The 22,493-nt window shown below is 32.9% G+C and overlaps 1 pseudogene; it reads right to left on the reverse strand.

Annotated features, from left to right (window-relative positions):
* Positions 1-4,083: 4,083 nt before the first annotated feature.
* On the reverse strand, positions 4,084-8,568 carry LOC126725265 (LRR receptor-like serine/threonine-protein kinase IOS1; annotated as a pseudogene).
* Between the last annotated feature and the right edge of the window lie 13,925 nt (positions 8,569-22,493).

Raw genomic sequence — 22,493 nt, forward strand, 5'->3', positions numbered from 1 at the left:
AAGAGGATGATATTCTATTGCATAATTTCCAGGACATTATCAATTGTTTAATCAAATGGTACTTTTCATGTTTATTCCCTGCAATCAGCCCTGTATCCTTTAGTCAAGGATAATTGACAGGTAAAATTAGCCAACAACACAGACGTGTGAACAAGTTAATCAAACATAAACCATTTCGGGTGAAGGTTAATATATTGAAGTAAGTTAAGAGGCAAAGTCATGAGAAGAATGGCGCCCGCATTTTCAACTCGATAGCTAGCCAAGACATATGCAAGTTGTATGAGCATGTTTGTTGACTTGCATAAACACCAGAGGCAAATGGTCCCTATAGTCCATTTTAGTCCGTTAAGGTTTATTTTCACACCTCAATTTAGTTATTTTGTTTTAACTAATTTATTGGGCTAATTTAATTTCTTTGGGGAACCTTTGCTTGAAAGAACAAATTCAAAAAACTAAAGTACAATGTTTGACAGCAAACTTTATTGTAGTCATCTAAGGCTATACAAGTCCACTCAATATTTTTTAATTAAATGTGAATTTTGATAAATTCACCATTGGACTACATTTTCTTATTATATTCTACATAGTTGCAAAATTTCTAGAAAATTAAAGATCAATATATATGTTATCAATCAAATATTAAAATTTTAAATTTTTGTAGCCTAAAATTATTCATAAAAAATATGTTTATAAAGTGTATAGTAAATAATATCTTGTTGACATGAAATTTGACACGTACATGTTAAAAACATTAAAAAAAAAAATACAATTCAATAGTTAGATTTTCAAAATATATAGTAGTTAATTTTACTAGTGGGAGTTGTAGACTTAAATTATAGCAAAGTTTGTAGGCCAAATTGGCCGAATACCACTATTTGCCAAAATATGTTGCAATCTACCACTATTTAGGAACTCGAGTTCCTCAAACTTGAGTTTGTTACGTAACTTGAGTTGAAGAAACTCAAGTTCCACTAAAATTTGCCTCTGTGGCAGTGGCTGCATGGAATTTTTAATTTTTAAGTTAGTTATTTGTAGTTCTTGACCTTTTTTAGTACTCATACTTCATATCCCTATATATTTCATAAACAATGGTAAATTGCAACATATTTTGGTAAATAGTAATATTTGGTTATTTTGGCTCAAGTTTGTAACCAAACTTTGTAAATGTATTTTTATATTTTATACGTACACGAAATTAATTGGCTTCAAATTACTCATTTAACTAACTAGCAGCACAGGACTTAGTCAATCAAGCTTCTAGGTTGAATAGTAGATTTGATTCTTATGTGATGAAATTGTCGTATTATACATATAAAAACAATGGGCGGTAGGGTTGTGGGAAATGGAGATCCTAGGCATGAACTAGACATAGAAGAGCAAAACCACCAATCAATTCAAACATAAAATGGTTTGCAACCCCCATCAACATCATAAATTCTTTAACTTGTATGCTCCTGACCTTTTTTGGTTCTCCTATATAAATTATAAAGTACCTATAAAATTATTTTAATTGATTTTTTTTTTTTTTTTTTTTTAAGTCCAAGTCAATGTGGAAGAGTATATTGTTACAAAAGAGTTGATGTCTCAGCAACAACTCGGAATTTCATTAGCGAAGTCTTTAAACAATAATCAAATGCAACGTACGTGTTCACAAACCAGCAAAGCTGGTTTTGAACTGTATCAAAATAATATCTGAATTTCAAGATTGTGAACATTTTTTCTTTCGCTGAATTAAAGATATTATTTAATAAAAACAAGAGGGGCTTGAACCTTCACCATTGTTAAACATATGGGGGAGGCTGGAGATGGGGATGGTTACATGCTTAATTTATTCAATAAGTCTACGTCAAAATTTGGAGAATGATAATTCATTGGCAAGTTTGACTTTCCATGCTCCACAGCTGATAGGAGATAGCACAATAGGGAACATAGCTGAGGACATGCTTTTTGTCATCTTATACGTACCTCATATACTGCGAAAAATATAAAAGAATAGTTTTGCTACTTAGTCAGTTGTCCTTGTTGGGTAGATTCTCTTGCAAATCCACAGCTCATCAAATTAGCAAATAAAGGGAATCAACCTTTGTGCCGCAAGTTTTAATACAATTTTATAGTGGTGAACTATAAGTAATAAAAAAAAAAAAAAATTAAGACTTTGTAAAAGTGAGATAAAAGTTTTAGTCATAAAAGAATTGAAATGTTGAATAGACACGTGTTGCTGTCATGTTTTGTACATGCAGGATACTTAGTGAAAATAATTATTATTACTCTAAGTCAATGCCATTCCAAATAAAAATAAAAATAAAACCTCCAAGTCAACGATAAAAAAAAAGGTCATACAGGCTAACGTTCATAATATGCTAAAGTCAAATCCTAAAGCGTACCATATTGAAATAGAGCAGTATTTAATACACTGAAGCCATATAGGTGACTCTCACTCTCCAATCTCATCGGTGCATGGGTTAAAGCTCACAAATTTTACAAAATTGAATGGTTTTAATGGGATCCAGTACATTAGTGTTGGTATAATCGCACCAAACACTAATTCATAAGTGTTTTGTTTCTCTCTATTAAATGCTTTTTTTTTTTTTTTGTTGAAAGGATATTCCATTATCTCTCTATTGCTTGTACATATCTTCTTTGTCTACTTCATTTCCTTGATGAAGTAGTTTCTTCTTGATATAATTTTTCTTATCTATCGTAAAAAAAAGAAAGAAAGTTGTGGAAGTTCCTATAGTGTTCTTCTCTTAAGCTGATTAAAAATAAAAATCAATTCCTTTGGATAGAAATTTTGTGTAATCTGTAAAGAAAGTTTTCGTTTAAATCTGTCTATACTAGGATTGTATTCTTCCAATTTGAAATATATATATTTTTGATAGTTAAGAAAAATTGTATTAAAAACTAGGATTGTTTTCTAATAATTTTTTATTTTAATTTTCGGGATTTTTTATTTAAGAAATTGAAAAAAAAAAAAAAAAGGAAAAAAAAGTGTACTTAACGGTAAGCAACCATTTATCAAAATCTAACATAGCTTCCAAATTTAATAAACTTAAAATTAGAGGACTCAAGTGAAGTTAGAGGCATAAACTGAATTTTGGTTAAACTTGGAGAGTATAATTTACATATTTACCTTGTTTTCATGCATTCTCCTTTCGTTTTTTAATATGGCATTAGAGTTATGTTTCTACTTCTTTCAATGGTATTCTCTCCCATTATGCTAGTCCTTGCACTTAGCCACCAGTCCATCACATCTGGTTGTATCTAGCGCATTAAGCCAACTTTTAATTTTGAATTTTTATGTACAACTTTTTAAAATCTTACATTTTCAAAGTTGATGTTAATCATACAACAAGCTTATGTCAAGGTCATTTAGGAATATGGGTAACCCTCCAAGCCACTTGATCCCAACCCCTACATATCCAATCACATTTATTTCCATGGCCCAATCTGATGATGCTACACATGGCGGTTCAAAATGTGGCAGTTTTCTTTAATGGCAGAAAATTATGGGGTTGTCTTTGGTGAAATTTCCAACTAGTACCAAAGAAGGATGAATCAGAAAATGCCTTTGCTATATACCTCAAAGATTGAGACAGTATTCTGTGCGAGATGCTGTCTTAGTTGATCTAAGATTTGGTTCCCATCATCAAGAGTCTCATGCCAAAACTTTGAATTTTGAATTGCAAAGGCAATCTGATATTTTCTCGCCAACTACTGTAATTTCACTCAAGACGTAGCTTTAAGAGTTTCAGATTATTATTACAAGAAATGCATTAGGTACCAAGTCAGTCCATTATTTATTTTTATTCCCAAGTTTTTTATACGTGGGAACAATCATTTGGTCCAGATTCTCCACAAAAACATGTAGACGATATGAAGCACTTTACCAAATACTGTGATCACCACAAATTTATACACTTCATGATGCCTCTTCGAGATGACTTTGAGCCCTCATCGGTCTCACTATTGCGCATGGTACTCCTCTTCCATCCTAGGATGCTGCTTTCATAAAGCTCGTCTTGAGGAAAAAATAGGCAGTCTACCCCAAATTTTTTTTAAAATGAAAAAGAAAAAAGAAAAACCTTGTACTGAAGAGTTCTCCAAATTTTATTGGCTGAATTTATAGATCGAGTTTGAGATTAATAGGTACATATCACAAATAAATTGTCCATCATAGCTACTAGTTTTAACACATAATAATGTGATTACAAATAAATTGCAACGACATAATAAAAGAAAAGTAGACAAAGCAGGAAAGCTTCAAGATTAAGTATGAAAGTTTTAATGCTTGGAACAACTTAAGAACTATCTTGCTGAAGGACTAGTTCTAGCAGTCACATGGATTGTGAAAATTGGACTCGAATCATTTGATTCAGTCACACCGTCCTCCTTCATACGAGCTAATTCTGTTGCCAAGCATTCCTTTAGATCAATAACTACCTGACTCATGGTTGGCCTATTGAGGGGATTTTCAGATACACAAGTCAGGGATACTTCAACAGCCTTCCAGGCAGAGTTGAGATCGAAATCTCCCTCTGGTAATCTTGGATCAACAATACTTCGAATATCCCCATGCGCAACAGTGGAATTGACCCATTGACTTATATGAACGGGCTCAGTGCTTCTCTTTATAGCAGGTCGACCTGTGATTAACTCCATAAGAACAACTCCAAAGCTATATACATCACTTTTCTTAGTTAATTTGTTTGATCTGAAGTACCTGCAATCCCTCTCGGAAAAATAAAAAAAGGTTGATACCAATTACGAAAATATTTTTGACACAGAGAAAATGAGGTTTTAAGAAGTTATACTTCAAAAGAGTGTGGTGTTAAACCATCCTAACAAACCGGTACTTACTCGGGGTCTAAGTAGCCTGGAGTGCCAGCAACAGTTGCTGTCACATAACTGCTACCATCTGTTGGGATAACTCTGGACAGGCCAAAATCAGCAATCTTGGCTTGGAATTTTTCATTCAACAAGATGTTTGATGGCTTCACATCTCTGTGAATAATGGGTGGATTACAGTCATCGTGTAGATACTCCAATCCTGCATTTGAAAATCCACACTTCATACGTTGAAAAGCTGAAAAGATGCATGTTAGAAAATAATTATGCTAAGGCTACCTTGTGCAGAGTCCAATGCAATTCGAATTCTGCCTTCCCAACTTAAGATATTTGAGTTATTTTCTGCATCCAAAGCATTCCACGGTAGTAACTAGTAAGTCTCATGAAGTAATTACTTTGCCCTTTCTCTAAGTTCTATTTCCGCTGAGTAAATATTGTCCATGCAATTTATTAAATTTTCCAAGCGATGGTAGGAAGATATATTTTTTCACAACCTTGTTTACAACTTGTTAAAAGTTGTGGTTATATCACTTTTTATGAGTCTACCGCTAATACAACTTTTGTTATAAACCAATCACAAGAAACCAGGTTGTGAAAAAATTTGCCGATAGGCTTATTAAAATATACCCATAGAAAGTTTGTGATCTTCAGAAATCAAAATGAACAACCAAAAAATGTGAAACCTGTACTTATACTTGTGACCAGACCTGAAATTTGGGAATGCAAGTCTCCATTCACCATATACTCATAGATGAGAGCGAGATTGGGTCCTTCTTTGCAATATCCAACAAGGATAGTCAAGTTTCTATGATGAACTCTTATAAGAGGTTCAACCTGTAATATAAAGTCACAATTTATTTTCATATATTTGAATGATCTAAAAAATATGGCACAGGTTGTGGTTACGTGCCTCAGACAGAAATTGCTGATACCCTTCAATTGCTGATTGGGAGATCATCTTTACAGCCACAGGATTTCCTTCTACGAAACCAAGATAAACTTTGCCAAACCCACCTTGACCAAGAAGTTTCTCAAAGTTGTTCGTAATCATCTGGATATCAGAGTAGGTAAATTGTCGATTCTTTGATTCTAGTTGCATACTGTTGGTTGTGTTACCTCCCGTCACATTCCCTAAGATCATCAAGAGTTGTAATATATTATATGTTGAGTAATTTTTTTTTTTCAAATGGGAATATACAACTTGAATAAACATTTAGCCTTGATTAGTAGACTTTGTGCTTGTCTTACCTTCTCTTTCTTTTGTTTTTTTAAATATCCAAAAGATACCAGCTGCAGCTAATAACAAGAACAATCCGCCAACTGATGCCACTATTGGAACAATAATATTCGTCTTCTTCTTCTTCTGCTCCGTTGTACAAGAAACTGATGAGCATAGATTTGGATTTTCTCCCACACTATCATTAAAACAATTCACGGCGAAAAATGAAAGAATTGCGACCACCATTAGTCTGTTATATATGTGCTAGAAATAGGTGTAAATGTAATTCTTTGATATTTTTCTTGTAGGAGGATAGTTATGAAAATGAAAAATGGGAAAAAAAAGTTATGACAGAAAGCTGACCTTAATAACAGTGAACCACTCTTTGATTTGGCAAGAAGGGCAGCAGGAAGTGAGCCACTCAAGTTGTTTCCTTCTAAGTTTCTGCAAAGGTTGAGAAAACATGATGATTTTGTTTTTGAATAGAAGTTTTGAATACCTTTCCAAATCCTAATAACTTACAAGACCCTCAATGATTGCAAATTTGAGAGAAAGTCAGGCACTGGTCCAGTTAAGTTATTATTTGATAGATCCCTGAAATAAAAAATCCAATTAAAAACTTATTGATTGTAAAAACAAAAATGGGGCTTAGATTTTTTTCTTCTTTACACTCTTACATAAAAATTAATTGAAAGTGTGAGATTTCGATACTTACAAGTACTGTATCAATGTGAGATTTGATATGTATGGAGCAATCTGCCCAGTCAATCCACTTGATGACAAATTCCTAATTAATAGAAAAAATTTTAAGTTATTTTAACATTATATGGACTAAAGTTAGAAAGTTTTGTAGGTTGTCTGGAGGCATATGCTTACAGTGATATGATTGTAGGAGATTCATAAGCATTAGAGGTACAATTTAATCCATCCCACACAAACGCTGTAGGGACTTGATGTTCTTCATTGCATCAACTAAAGTTTCGAATGCATACAAGAGATACATGGCAGTTGAGATCATGTACATTAAGACAAACCAAAAACCTTGTTAAAGAAAAACAATGCATTATGAATAATTTACCATCTTGTTGGTCTGTCTGAGATTGTAAGAGCTCTACAACCTTGTAAACCTCAATGGCATTGATGAGTGGTGGAAGAGCTGATTGTTCAATTTTATAAAGAACAAACTCAAATTTTCCCCCTTTCAAGGCTGAAGGGCTGTATACAGTGGTTGTGTGCAGGTACTTAGGAATTATAGGTCCACCCCATAACACCCCATTTAGAGAAATGTTGAATACTCTAGATTCGTTTGCTTTGAGCTCTCTGATTTCAGCAATGTGCATGTAGACGTAATATTGGGTTGTATTATCCGGGGCCACCCAGTTGAATGTCATGGGTACACTTGCATTTATTGCTGTGGAGGCAGTATCCATGACCACTGATGGTGGTTGGAAATCGTTGTGAGTTATGCCATCCACTGTAAGCGAAGTACTTATTGGTGTCCAATCAACCATGGCCGTAGGGGGGAACCACATGCGATCAAAAACATCGTCTTTGTACCTAAATGTTTTCCAATAATGCATGTCAGAAAATATTGAACTTCAAAGTTCTTACAAAAATCATAGTATGGTATAAAAAATATGACTCACCTATATGTTTGTTTGGTTAATGTACCAAAATCAAGCCGCACGAAAGTTGACAATGATCCAGCTACAGTGACATATGTGTCATTTTTCAGTGGCCTAAGTTCTAATGCAGAAATAAACGGTACACCATGGCCCGTGTTCACCAGACAAAAATCAATATGATCTAATTTTGGGACATGTATGAGCTCTGTATAGATGAATGTGGATTCATCGAGTAATGTCACTGAATCCCACTTATTAGCATCAATATACAGGTCGAATGCTGGAGGTTTGCTTTTGGCATCATAATTCGCATACAAGAAACTCCCTCGGATCAAGTATCTGGTACCACTTGTAAGACTTATTGTGTAACAGTTTCTGGTTTCTTGAGGAAAGCTTCTGACATAGTTATACTCCTGTTCAAGGCTATTTGTTTTGTACACAGGTGATATGCTCATACTTACACCAGTGTCTATGAACGTTGCATCTGATATATAATTGATGCCTGTTATTGGCTCAGTATAGCTTGAATTAGCTGGTAGCCCACAATCTAAGCTAATGAAACCTGACCAAAAATAGAGAAAGACCTTAGCCATATGGCCAATAACTAAGAGATAATATATATTAAAACTGATAGACTTAGATAACGATACCTGATTGATCCTGGCCATGAACCAAAAGTAGAGAGAAACCAGCAAGCAATGCAAAGAGAAAATGATTGAACATCCTTTTAACCATTTTCAGGTTCTTCTTTCTCAGGAACAGAAAGCCGCTAGGCTTATAATTAAGTTTATAGCTAATATAGTATAGGAAGTAGAATATATAGCAACTTAATCATTTGTTCTCATTGGTAAGAGGATGATATTCTATTGCAAAAATGCCAGGACATTGTTAAATTGTTTAATCAAGTGGTACTTTTCATGTTTATTCCTTGTAATTACGTACTGTATCCGTTAATCAATGATAATGTGAGTGGTAAAATTAACCAAAAACAGGAGTGTGAACAAGTTAATCAAACATAAACCATTCCAATGGAATCTAAAATATTTATAAAAAAATAAAATTCATAAAAGTTTACTATATATATATATATATTGAAGTAAGTTAATAGGCAAAGTCATAAGAAGAATGGTGCCCGCGTTGTTAACTCCATCGCAATAAGTTGTATGTGCGTATTTGTTGACTTGCATACACTCCAGTGGCAAATGGTCCCTATAGAACTAATTTATTGGGTTAATTTAGTTTTTTGGTGAACCTTGAGTATTTCAAAAAAAAAAAACAAAAAAAAAATCCAAAGAACTAATTTAACTTTTTTTATAGAATTTAAATATGCTACCCTTTCGATGGATAACGTTTTTTGAAAATTCAATTTCAGGAAAAAAAAATAACACGTTTTTTTCAGTATTTGATTACATCTTTAAAATAATAATAATAATAATAAAATTAGAACAAAGTTTCTCTCCAAACTAGTTTGGAGAGAAACCCTACAAACTCATCACATATATTTATATTGAGTGTGAATTTTGAAAATCTAACCGTTGGATTTCATGTTCCTTATGTTCTTAACATGCATATCAAATTTCGTTTAAATTGGATATTATTTACTATTTGATCAATTAACTTATTTTTTATATACAATTTTAGATTACAAAAACTTGAAATTATAACATTTATTTGATGACATAGCAATTGATCTTTGATTTTCTTGAAATTTTGTAAGCATTAAGAATGTAATAAGATCATGTAATCCAACGGTTAGATTTTCAAAATTTACACTCAATATAAATATACATGATGAGTTTGTAGGGTTTCTCTCCAAACTAGTTTGGAGAGAAACTTTGTTCATAAAATTATGTTGTGTGGTTCATACAAAAAATTATTAATATTTATTGTAATTTTAAATAAATATATGAACAAAAATTATATTATTAATATTTTTTTATTTTATTATTATTATTTTTTATTTTTTGCTTTTTATGATTCTAGACAAGCGCTAGTTGTCTAACCAAATTATTGGTGGCTGCCAATTGTGTCTTCATTCATATTGAGCTACTTTTGCATTTTTTTTCTTTCTCTTTTTTAGAGAGAACAAAAAAAAAAAAAGTTTTTTGTAATTTTGTATATGTTTGTTTTAATTTATTAATTGCATATTTTGTTATACACACAAATAATTGGCTGCAAATTATTCATTTAATTAGTTACCACTTTTTTCTTTTTCTAAGTTTACTGCCAAAAAGGAAAATGACTGTTAATTAAGCTTCTAGTTGGAATAGCAGATTCGATTATTATGTGATGAAATTTTCGCATTAGATATATCAGAGAAATAAAAACAGAGGGCAGTGGGGTTGTGGGGATCCTACGCATGAACTAGACGTAAAAGACCAAAACCACCAATCAACATCATAATAATTTCTTGTAATTGAAAACATAGTTGCTACTAAAGTACGTACCTTAAAGATAGAATCTCTTATCGACATGGTCAAATTTACTTATTTAGTACTCATGGTCATGGCACCTACAAAATTCTTATAATTATACTCCAAGTCAATGTGGACATAAGTAAAACTCTGTAGTTTGACTTAGCCTGGCAGATATAATCCCAAGCCTTAATACAACAATTGGAGTACTACTTGTACCGTGTGAAAGGGTGTTGCTCGCTTCATAAACAAGCAGAAAGTCCAACAAGTTATGGTGACATATATTGTCATATAAGGGCTGACGTCTCAGCAACTACTCGGAATTTCATTAGTGAAGTCTTTAAACAATAATCAAATGCAACTTGTTCACAAACCAGCGCAATGGATTGTAATATATATCAAAATAATATCTGAATTTCGAGAATATGAACATTTTTTGCTTTCGCTGAATTAAAGATTTATTTAACAAAAACAAGTGGGGGGCTGAACCTTCACCATCTTCCACCACCTTGTCAAACACCATGTGAGGGAGGTTCTTACAGGCACAATTTATTCAATAAGTCTTCGTCAACATTTGGAGATTGATAATTGATTGGCAAGTTTTTGACTTTCCATGCTCCATAGCTGATAGCACAAATTTAGGGTATACTTTCGTTCAATCAAATTTAAGCACAAAAGGGTAGTGAGAACTTTATCAAATCATCTTGAGTAGAATTATATAAAACAAATGAATAGTTGAATTTTCTTGATCTGGTTTGTTTTACTGTTTAAAGGGGAAAAAATCTTTAATTTGGTAGCAAAGTTAAATATAATAATTTTTTTTTTAAAAAGTAAGGCTAGTAGAAACAAACACACATAATTAAGGTCGAATTTATGTAAAGATTACTGTTCAATGATCGATTAGGTGGTTAATTATCCCAACAAAGGGAGAAGAGAGAGTGACATATCAACGACTACTAAACTAAGCGAGATGGGAAGACCGACCTAGCAAAGATGTGCTTCAATTTTTGCAAGTTAAATTGTCTCTCATCAAACTCAAGGAAAGAGAAAGATTGAGAATGAGTGATAAGAAACCTTTTTTTTTTTCTTTTTGAAAGAGTACATTTCAACATCTGACATCTACTTTAAATTATTGTGCTTTTTATTATCAAACTAAGATGTCAATTGATTTTTAGTGTAGGTGGAAATTATATACCAAATCTCTAAGCATTTTTTGCCCAATAGTATAATTTTTGGAAAAAAATAGGAAAAAAACACTAGGTCAAACTTATTTAGTTATGTAACATATTTTTTGGAACTCGAGTTTCGATGAAACTCAAATTTACCAAACTCAAGTTATAGGCATTATGGCAATCTAATCAAATATAATGTTTAGAACTCGAGTTTCATTGGAACTCAAGTTTGATAAACTCGAGTTCTAAAAAACATGCTATATAACTAAATAAGTTTAACCATGTGCTATTTAGCAAATTTTTTATAAAAATTATGCTATTTAGCAAAAATTTTCCAAGATCTCTTATTCAATCATCAAACACTTTCTTAGTTGAAATAATTAGAACTTACGAGTGATAAGAAACTTAATTAGATGCTACAAAACCGATAGAGAGATTTTAAAAGTTAGAAACAACAAATTGCGAAATTATTGAAGACAAAATGAGATGGCCTACATAAGAAAATGAAGAGTCGACCCATAGGCCAAACTAACCCAACATGTTCGGGTTGACCTGTTTTCATTATTGGTTAAAAAAATTACCCATACCCATTTTCAAACAAATAGACAAGTTTGGATTAAATTAAATATTATCAGAACCACCTAATACATATTTTCGTAAGTTCTAAGAATACTTATTTTAGAAAAGCAAAACCATACATACAGTAGACCAGGTCTTTCTCCACTCTAATGACTTCCACGAAATGAGCCACATGCTTGTACAATTTATTAGTTCGATATAAGCTGATAGACGGAGAATATCTGCCATTGCAAGTATATATTATTTATGAATAATTCATGCAGTCTCCAATGAAAACTATAGTCAATGTTACCCTATATATATAGAGGCTTCCCTAACAATTTCATAACAATGAAGATATCATGGTGGAGTACAATTTAGAATTGATTAACGAACAATAATTGTCTTGAGATTCTGTTACACTAGTATTTATGAGCCTTAATGGAAATCGCCTTATTATTTATTTAAATATTCTTTTATAATTCCCTCTTAATTACAAAAACAGCCAACCTATTGACTTTTACCATTTCACTTGTGAGGCAGAGCCATAAATATTCTGAATATTTCAATATATATATATATATATATATATATATGTGTGCACGCACGCGTTGGGACCTTCAAAATTGATTTATATTTGTGTAAAGATAATTTTTATTATAAAAAATTCGCAGTCTTCAATCAAAATTGTATCATTATTTTTTTTTTTTTTTTATGATGGTTTATAATCAACAATCTTATTCCAACTCTTAACTTTTTCAATTAATTAAAATATTAAAATAATATTAAATAAGACTAAAATGACCTAATTTTTCATAATAGCCAAAAATTAAAATCAATTTACATTTTTCTTTTACACTATACGGTCATGTTTTCTTATTTTACACTTTTGCTTTTTGATCAAAAATGGGTAAAAAGTGTAATATTTTCTCATTTTAACACATATCTATTAAGCTTGATTGGCAAATTTTTATATGCGTCTATTAGTTATAAAATACTTCATTTGCATGTCCAAACTTTTTATAATATTTTTACATTAGTATTTTTATTTTTCTTTGTGTTAACGCGGATTTCCAAAGCTATTCTAAAATTGACTATTCTCTCAAGTACGTATAGTCCCCATGTCTCATACACATCAAGTAATTACATGTCTATTAGTTACAAAATACTTCATTTGCATGTTGAAATTGTTTATAATTTTTTTACATTAGTATTTTTATTTTACTTTTGTTAACATTATCCAAAGCTATTATAGAATTTACTATTCCCCCCAGTATGTGTAGCCTCCACGTCCCACACACATGGATCATATAAGATCTTAAGAACCACTAGACCAACACTCTATGAATTTTTACACTACTATATATAACATAACATATAGCGTATAAATGATTTAACAAATTAGTTGAACCTCTCAAAGATAAATTTATAGCTCTGCTACTACTTGTGATATCTTGTTTCTATAAATAAATAAATAAAATACTTGGTGTATATACTTGTATAACATTTTAATCATATAATACTTCAAGAGTACAATAATATTTTATTCCCTACACTCACATAATAGTGGGTTCTACTATTTGTGCGAGGAAAGAGAATACAACATTAATGTACTCATGGAATATAGCATAATCTTCTCCATATACAATGGATTGGATTGGGGACAAGGTTTTATTAAACACAAAACCACCATTAAAAAAATAAAAATAAAAAATAAAAAATAAAAATAAAAAAAAACCTCCGAAATTTTTTAGTATTTCTTGAATCAGTATTTGTCCAATTATTCTATATTTTATTGATTACTTTTAGTGTTCCCTTAGGCAGGATGTGAAATCTTAGCTCCATCATTCACCTTGGCTATATGTTTTACCTAGTAAACCATAACCAATTATGATACCAAGATTTAGATAATCAAACTTGATTGATATCTTAGGCGCATGAACTAGATATAGAAGGGCAAAGTCACCAATCCAATTTCGCTTGAACTCCCCTATACCATCGTAATCTATGAGGTCTTGATTATTACAAGAAATGCGTCGACCATGTATAATTTATAGTAAAATAAAGAAACGGATCGAATATCATAACGACGTGGTCATTGTCATCTTCACTAGAAAAACTCTCCAGCAAATTGACAGTTCATCAAACTATGTATTCATATATATATATATATATATATATTAATACTCCAATTATGTTTGGTACCTACAACGTAATGTGAAATTAAACTTTTAAGTCACAGTCAACGTGGAAATTGTAACACAAACTTGTTGACATGCATCCTTAATACTCTAGAGTCTCTAGAGGCCAATTGGAGTGTCTGAAAGGGTGCTGCCCTCTTAATTTCCATTGGGGCGCATCAATAGGCGCTAGCTAGCGCAGTACCAGGAAAACCCTACTTTTAGGGTTCAGTTTAATATGCTATTTAATTAAGTACACTTTTGCCGTCGATCTAGAAACGTAGCTTAGACAAGGACGTGGCGTCCCCAAAACTAGCGACCCATACAGAAGATATCTAGATACCCTTTCTATGCATTCGTATAGTCATTGTATGCATGCATGGATGGAGGATAGTCCATCACTGCTATTTGATTAAACACAAAATAATCCTAAGAAACTTTAAAAAAGAAATAAGAGAATAAGAGCTTTTCTGAGAGAGAGAGTTTTCAAGCAAAATGACTCTTATTCTTGATCTTCTAATGCATTTTTGGGTGTCCAATTGTCCAAGCATGTGTCTCCTTGGTTTATTTTTCTTCAAAATTTTGGTGGGATGTTTGTAATTCTAATGTACACTTAAAAAAAAATGTTCATTATTTCTTTTTGAATGTTGTCAAATGGTTGGTAAAATTAAAAGATCAACAATCTAACAACTCGTTTATAGAGTGGTTTTACTTGTACCTATACTTTTTTATTTCTATAACTATAACTCCATGATGAGTCTTTTCAATCATAAGTATTTTCAAATATAGGTTTTGCAACAAAAAGAAATATGATTTTTTAAAGGACTATTGGTTTTTGTACATTGAAAAGGAAATTATTGTGAATTTACCATAAAATCAATCATTGATTATTTTCAAGATTTAAAAGCACACTAAATTATGTTTTGATAAATGACTGGTTTAAAACGCATTGTTAAATAACTATCTTGTGTCTTTTCTTTTGATTACATATGATACTAGTTTTATTTTAGTAGAATATTTAGTCTAGAATTAAAAAAAAAAAAATGGTTCATTTATTGCCCCTCAAAGTTGAAATCCTGGTTCCATCTTTGATTAGGAAACCAAAAAACAATACTAATATTGCAAGAATTAGATTATCATTACCAGATTGATTCTGGGCATGAACCAAAAGAATATGTGGCAAATAGCCAAGGACTGGAGAGATGAAATGTTTGTACCTCCCCATCACTTTCCTTATTGGAACATAGCTGAGGACATGTTTTTGCCATCTTATATATACGTACTTATATATAGCCTTTATAGTTAAAATCATGGTCTTAAAAACTGGTACGGTGAAAGAACCGAAAAATGACCTAATTACTGGTTTTCTGGCGACCGATGGTCAAACCAATGACGTCATAAATAATTTAATTATTATTTATTTAAATTATATAAAAAATTAATAATTTTTTAATATACTAAAACTAACAAACCAATAGTAATAAATATGTTTCCTTCACAAACATACACGTATATAACATCTTTTATAGAATTTAACATAATAACATTACAAAAAAAATTTAAAAAAATGTCGACTAAGTTTTAAGGTTCATTTGATAACACAATACATGATGAAGTAGAGTACAGAGCACAGAAGATGGACTGAGAGGGTGAGCTTGAAAAAAAAAAAAAAAAAAAAACTAGATTTCAGAAATTCAGAATCAAGTAATCAAAAATCAAAAGCAAAGGAAAAAGGTGAAGTTCCATACCTGATGATTGATGAAGCCACTGAAGCAGAGAGGGCGAGACCGAAAAAAAAAAAAAAAAAAAAAAAAAAAAAAAAAAAAAAAAAAAAAAAAAAAAAAAAAAAAAAAAAAAAAAAAAAAAACCAGAAGCAGATCGTGATCGTGAGGATGAGAAGCAGATCAGAGGCCGTGAGAAGGGAAAAATTTTTTGAGAGATTCAGAGGTGTGGCCACATGACGCCGTGAGCTTGAGAGTTGAGTGAGGCGTGAGACAGAGATTAGAGAGGCATGAGAGTTTGAATAGGTGTTTAGGTTAGTTTTTAGGTTTCCTTATTTGTACAAAACAACGTAGTTTAGGCTGAGAATAAGTAAAAGAAACGGTGTAGTTTAATTGGACAACCCAACCGGCCCTTAACCAGTTCGACCCTGTCGGTTCTTGGCTTCCAGTTGAACCGGCCAGTTTCCGAATTTTTTCGATTTTTGATGGATTTTCGGTTTTTACCCATAATCGGACCGGATTGAAGGGCAGTTCCTAATTGAACCAACCGGACCGGCTGGTCTGGTCTGGTTTTTAAAACCATGATTAAAATAGAAAAGAATAGTTTAACTACGTAGTCAGCTATCTTTGTTGGGTGGATTCTTTTGCAAATCCACAACTCATCAAATTAGAAAATATACAAACACAATCAATTTTATGCCACAAGTTTTACTACAGTTCTATTACGATGGACAATAAGTAGTAAAAAAATAATTATTATTATAAGTTCATGTGAAAGTGATTATTTACCATCACAGTCAAACATGTTATTTAATAGACACATGATGTTGTCATGTGTTGTATATGCAGGATAATTAGAGAAAATATTTTTTTTTTATGAAAAATAATTATTTTAACTCTAAGTCAATGCCATTTCAAATAAAACCTCCATGTCAATGACAAAAAAAAAGTCACACAGTTTTTAACCCTACTGCACGTATTGAAATAGAGTAGTGCTTATTAGTTATTACACTCTATGTTGCACACGAATTTACATACACGTAATAAACCAACTAAACTAATGACTTAAAATTATAATTTTCAATTTTAAAATTGTGACTTCCAACCATGATTTCAGTTGGTATTAAATAGAGTAGTGCTTATTAGTTATTACACACTATGTTGCACACGAATTTACATACATGAAATAGACCAACTAAACTTATGACTTAAAATTATAATTTTCAACTTTAAAATGGTAACTTCAAGCCATGATTTCAATTAGTATTAAAGTGTGTGTAAATATGTGTGAAACAGATTATATATAATAGCTTTTTCATAAAATTGTCTATTAATAAATTTTTGCTACCGTCATCTAGAATCTAGACCCTTGAAATATTCCATACACAACCGTTAGTGTGTGACAGGGTGATGTTCTCTACAAAAACAATAATATTAATGTCAATCATGCATGGCGGGCGGTGGCGCGCAGCATGTTTTGCTAAATAAAATAACATTTAAAAAAAAAAAAAAAAGCGCTGGTACGGCTCATTGTGCTGATAGTTTATCTCGGAAATTCATAGGTAAATTCTTATAATAATAATCAAATCCGGCTTATTCACAAAAGTCTTATCAAATTGTTTGGCAGAGTTGACATTCATTGCGCCATATATTTGTAAATGATATGCGACAAAAAGGTATACTTTGACTCAATCAAAATGAAGAAAAAAATTGTACATCTTCATTTTGTGTCAAAAAGTCCTAACAATACCATATATCCTTAGTACGATGGTCACTCTATAAATATAAATTTTTTTTAAAAAAAAAAACTACATCGCAAAACTTTTATTAACTGTGGCTATGAAAATCAGCCTGAAATATATCTGTAATCTCTAGTGGTACATTTTCCATCTAGACTTGTAATGAAAAAAAAAAAGAAATTGCTCGCCTCGCAAGCGAGTGAACTACAGTATTACAATGCCTCCTTACATGAGAATAAGAAATAATGAAGAATTGAGAGGCCAAGTATTGTATATCATTGACAATGTGACCAAAATGCGAAAGACTGTTAGAATTTGATTTTAGAGCATTCATGAGGATCAATGAGTCACCCTCCAACACTCCCTTGTTGAGGCCAGTTTCCAAAGCCAACTCCATTGCACGCCTTACTGCTAATGCCTCAACTTCGATGGCTATATTAGGCAGGGAGATTCGCTGTGCCAAGGACACCATCTCTCACCCCTCGTTGTCACTGATTACCACCCCTATTCCAGCCTGGTTCTCAGGCTTAAAAAGTGCCCCATCAAAGTTAATTTTGTACTGTTGGTGCGTTGGGGGCTGCCACTAGGTTGGAGGTCTTCCACCGAGTTTCACATCTGCAAAATTATGCAGCAAAAAATCATGTAACCTGCCGCGAGCTTGCTGCACAAGGTCAGGGAGAGTTACGCCACTTTTTCCTACCCTCATGTCATTTCTTCTCTTCCATACAGCCCACACTACCATGGCAAACAAGTCCGAGTCCCTATTCTCTGCCTGAACACATCCCATGAGATCAACAAAACTCGTCATTTGCCGTAGACTGCGCTGATTCCATGCTTGTACTGAAGTCCAAACTTCCTCCAATTTCGGGTAGAGATAGAGAGCATGGAGGGTGTCTTCATGTTGCATTTAACAGTGATCACAATGGTCCTCGTTTAGAACCTTTCTTTTGACAAAGTTCTACTTTGTGGGGAGGGAGTTTTTTGAAGCTTGCCAAACTAAATTCTTCACTTTGCTTGGTACAATGAGACTCCATATCCCTTTTCATAGTGGCTTGAGCATTAAAGGTTCGGACTGACCCGGTTGTTGGTTCTGGAACTCTGCCTGCAAAAACCAGTAACCCGTCTTGACCGTGTAGGCACCATTAGCATTGTGAGGCCAAATTAATTCATCGGATTACTCAATAAGGCAGAGGGGAATGCTTTTCACCATCTCTGCTTCAAAGTCCAGCAATGTTTCATCAATTAAATCCGTCCTCCAGCATCTTCCATCTTCATCTATCAACCTGTTGACTTTTGCTTCAGCCAGCTCGTGTGCCTGTGGAGATAAAACCAGTGGTGAATGCTTTTGGGGCAGCCACCTATCCCCCCAAATATGAATTGACTTCCCATCTCCAATTCTCCAAATTGCTCCATGCTTAATCACATCTCTCCCCTTTATAATGCTCTTTCATGCATAGGATGCCGAGCTTGGACAAGTGGCTTCCATGATCAAACAATGTGGGAAAAATCTTGCTTTAAAAATCCGGTAAAATAGTGTGGATTTATCATGTTGGAGTCGCCAAGTATGTTTAGCGAGCAATGCATCATTGAAACGTGACAAATCCTTGAAACCCATCCCTCCTTGCTCCTTTGGCTTACATAGCTCATCCCACCTTACCCAATGCACCTTTCTACTATCTCCCCGCTGCCTCCAAAAGATCTTCGAATGAGAGCTTCAATGTCATGGCAAAGAGTAATCGGTAGCTTGAAACATGACATAGTGTATGTAGGTAGTGCTTAAGCCACTGCTTTAATTAAAATTTCTCTCCCAACTTGTGATAGGAGTTTGCCTTCCCATCCTTGAAACTTTTTCCACACTCTTTGCTTAATATTATCAAAACTCTCATTCTTTTTTCACCCTATGAAACTTGGTTATTCCAAATACTTCTCGTATTGTTTGACCATGGGTACTCCCAGGGCCTCTTGAATTGAAGCGTGCATCTGTTGGGAAGTGGACTTACTAAAAAATAGAGTTGTTTTATCTCTATTTATTTGTTGCCCAGATGCTTGTTCATAAGTGGCTAAGATCTCCAAAAGCTTCTCACACTCATTTAGTTTTTCCCTACAAAAAATAAAGCTGTCATCTACAAAAAGAAGATGTGTTAGTTTTGGTGCACTTCGACAAATAGAAACACCCCTTATATATCTCCATTCTCCTCTGCTTTTCTCAATAAACCATGTAACCCTTCTGTGCATAATAAGAATAAATATGGAGATAAAGGATCTCCTTGGCGCAGCGCCCTCATGGGTGTGATGTGACCATGTGGCTCCCCATTAATCAAGACAGAATAAGTAGCTTTTGAAATACATTGCATCATCAGATTTACCCAAGTGTCTCCAAAACCCATCTTCTTCATTAGTTTCTCCATATACAACCACTCCACCCTATCATTCGCCTTGCTCAAGTCTAATTTAAGTGCCATATACCCCGTCTTCCCCGAACTATGGTTTCTCATATAATGGAGGGTTTTGAAAGCCACCATAATATTATCAGAAATCAACCTGTCCTTCACAAAAGCACTTTGTTGTTCCGACACTAAGTGGGATAGATCTTTCTTCAACCTGTTAGCCAACACTTTTGAAAAAATTCTATACAATACATTGCTGAGACAAATAGGGCGATATTGTGAAATATATTCGGGATTATTAACTTTAGGGATCAAAGTTATAAATGAATGACACAAAGATGGAGGGAAATTACCCAAATTTAGGAAATATAGAATATCATCAACCACATCGCTGCCTACCAAGGACCAATAATGTTGGTAAAAAATGGGTGGCATTCCATCTGATCCGAGTGATTTCAAAGGAGCCATCTTCTTAAGGGCGGTCTCTACTTCATCTGCTTTAAATTCAACCAACAAATCATTGCTTATCTCAATTGTTACAACTCGAGGTTTTTGTGCCAAAATCTCATCAAAGTTCTCCGAGCTTTGGGAAGTGAAAAGAGCTTGATAAAACTCTAGAACTATGTCCTCCACTTGGCTAGGATTAGTGCACCATTGGCCATTATTATTATACAGCCCCTTAATGTAATTTTTCCTTCTTCTCTGTGAAGCTTTGCTATGAAAAAACCTCGTGTCCCTATCCCCAACTTTCAACCATTGCACCTTTGCCCGCTACCCCCACATCTGTGCTTCTTTATCAAGGAGTTTATTTATTTCTTTCTCCAACTTTTTCATCAAAGTTACCGACCCCCACTGCATGCTAGCCTTTTGGCCTGGGCAAGTTTTTTTCTGTTTTGTTTTAGCTCTCTTCTCACATTTCGGAAGCATGTCTAGCTCCACTTGGTCAAACTTTCCCACACTTGTCAAAATTTTTTTTTTTTTTATCACTTTCTCACCTCTCGGATCAGCCCCTACTTGCTGCCATACTGCTTCAATTGTTGCCCCACACCCTGGTTCACTCAATTTTGCTAACTCCTCCATTAATCTAGAACTAGAAAAAATTGGAAAGAAAAACTAAAGAACAAAAAAATGTGTTTCCCCACCCCCGAAAGAAAGGAAAAACCACAAAACCTTGAAGGTAAACTTGTTACCTCAAGGTACAAACACACCTTCGCGAGAAGGGACGGCTATTCTATGACCTAGGAGAAGATGGAGAGGAGCCACCTTTCACTAGCGAAGAGAAACTACTCCATAAGTATAAGTACTTGTGGGGTATGGGGGGTAAAGGTCAAGGTTCAAGTTTTCAGGAGGGAGCTTCATACACATATACACTTAGATTAGACTAGTGTATATTTTTTATCTTGTATAAAAAAAATATAAAAAAAAATAAAAATCCTAACCTTGCATCTATTTATTCTCATTAATATATTTACTCTACAAAACCTTTTGCCAACTAAGATTGCAATTTTTTTTTTTGTCGTTTTACTGTAAAACCTAGTTTTACTGTAAAACCTAGTTTTATTTATTTATTTATTTATTTTATATACTCAATTTTCAAAAGAACAAAGTTTAATTAAAAAATTGGTTATAGCCTAAAACTACAACCTTACTCAATATCTTTTTATTGGAAGTGAATTTTGATAAATTCACTATTAGATTATATCTTCTTTATAATTCCTCTATACTTGCAAAAAATTTATAAAATTAAAAATTAATAGCTATATCATCAATAAATTGTTTAAATTACAAGTTTTTGTAGTTTAAAATTATGCATAAAGAATAAGCTTATAGATCATATAGTAAATAATATTCGATTAACACAAAATTTTATTAATGTATTAAGAGTATAAAGAACATACGATTCAATGGTTATATTTCAAAATATGTAGTAATATTTATTTTATTGAGTAAGATTGTAGTTTTAGGTTACAACTAATTTTGTAGCTAAATTTTGTCCTTTCCAAAATACCTTATATCATATTATTTATTTTACACAACAATTCATTAAAAAATTAAATTTTCTTGGTTTCTTTAATTGTTTTTCTTTCTTCATATACGTGAAGTTGTAATTTACAACTATTTTATGTTGGCTTTAATTCCGTGCCAAATTTGATTGTAATTTCTTCAATCATATTTTCCCTGTATTAATGTGGTTTTAATTGTAAGGGATAAGTGTGAGAGAGTGTGAAGACTCAAGCTTAAAAGGATGAATAAGTGGATTTTGTGAGTGTCTCGTGAGAAGCTTACCCGCGAAACAGCCACGTGTAGAGCACATGACTGGAAGGCAAAGAGTCATGCCAACCTGGAGGATTTCGTGAGTGTCTCGCGGGTAAGGTTTTCCTGCGAAATACTCACGAAACATTTTATTTGGCAAAATTTCATGTTTTGTTTTACCAAGTCTTTGCCCACACTATATATACCCTCATTACTCACATATTGTAAGGAGTGCTTTTTAGAGAGAAAACCCTAGAAAATACATTTGAGAGTTCGAGATTGTTAAACTCACAATCATCTACACATTTCCTTGTGGTTTTCCTCTACTCTTACCTCTCCATCTCTAAATCCTTGTGAGGTTGATAGCCCAAATACTTACC

Source organism: Quercus robur, chromosome 5, assembly GCF_932294415.1.
Source record: "Quercus robur chromosome 5, dhQueRobu3.1, whole genome shotgun sequence".
NCBI classification, from domain to species: domain Eukaryota; kingdom Viridiplantae; phylum Streptophyta; class Magnoliopsida; order Fagales; family Fagaceae; genus Quercus; species Quercus robur.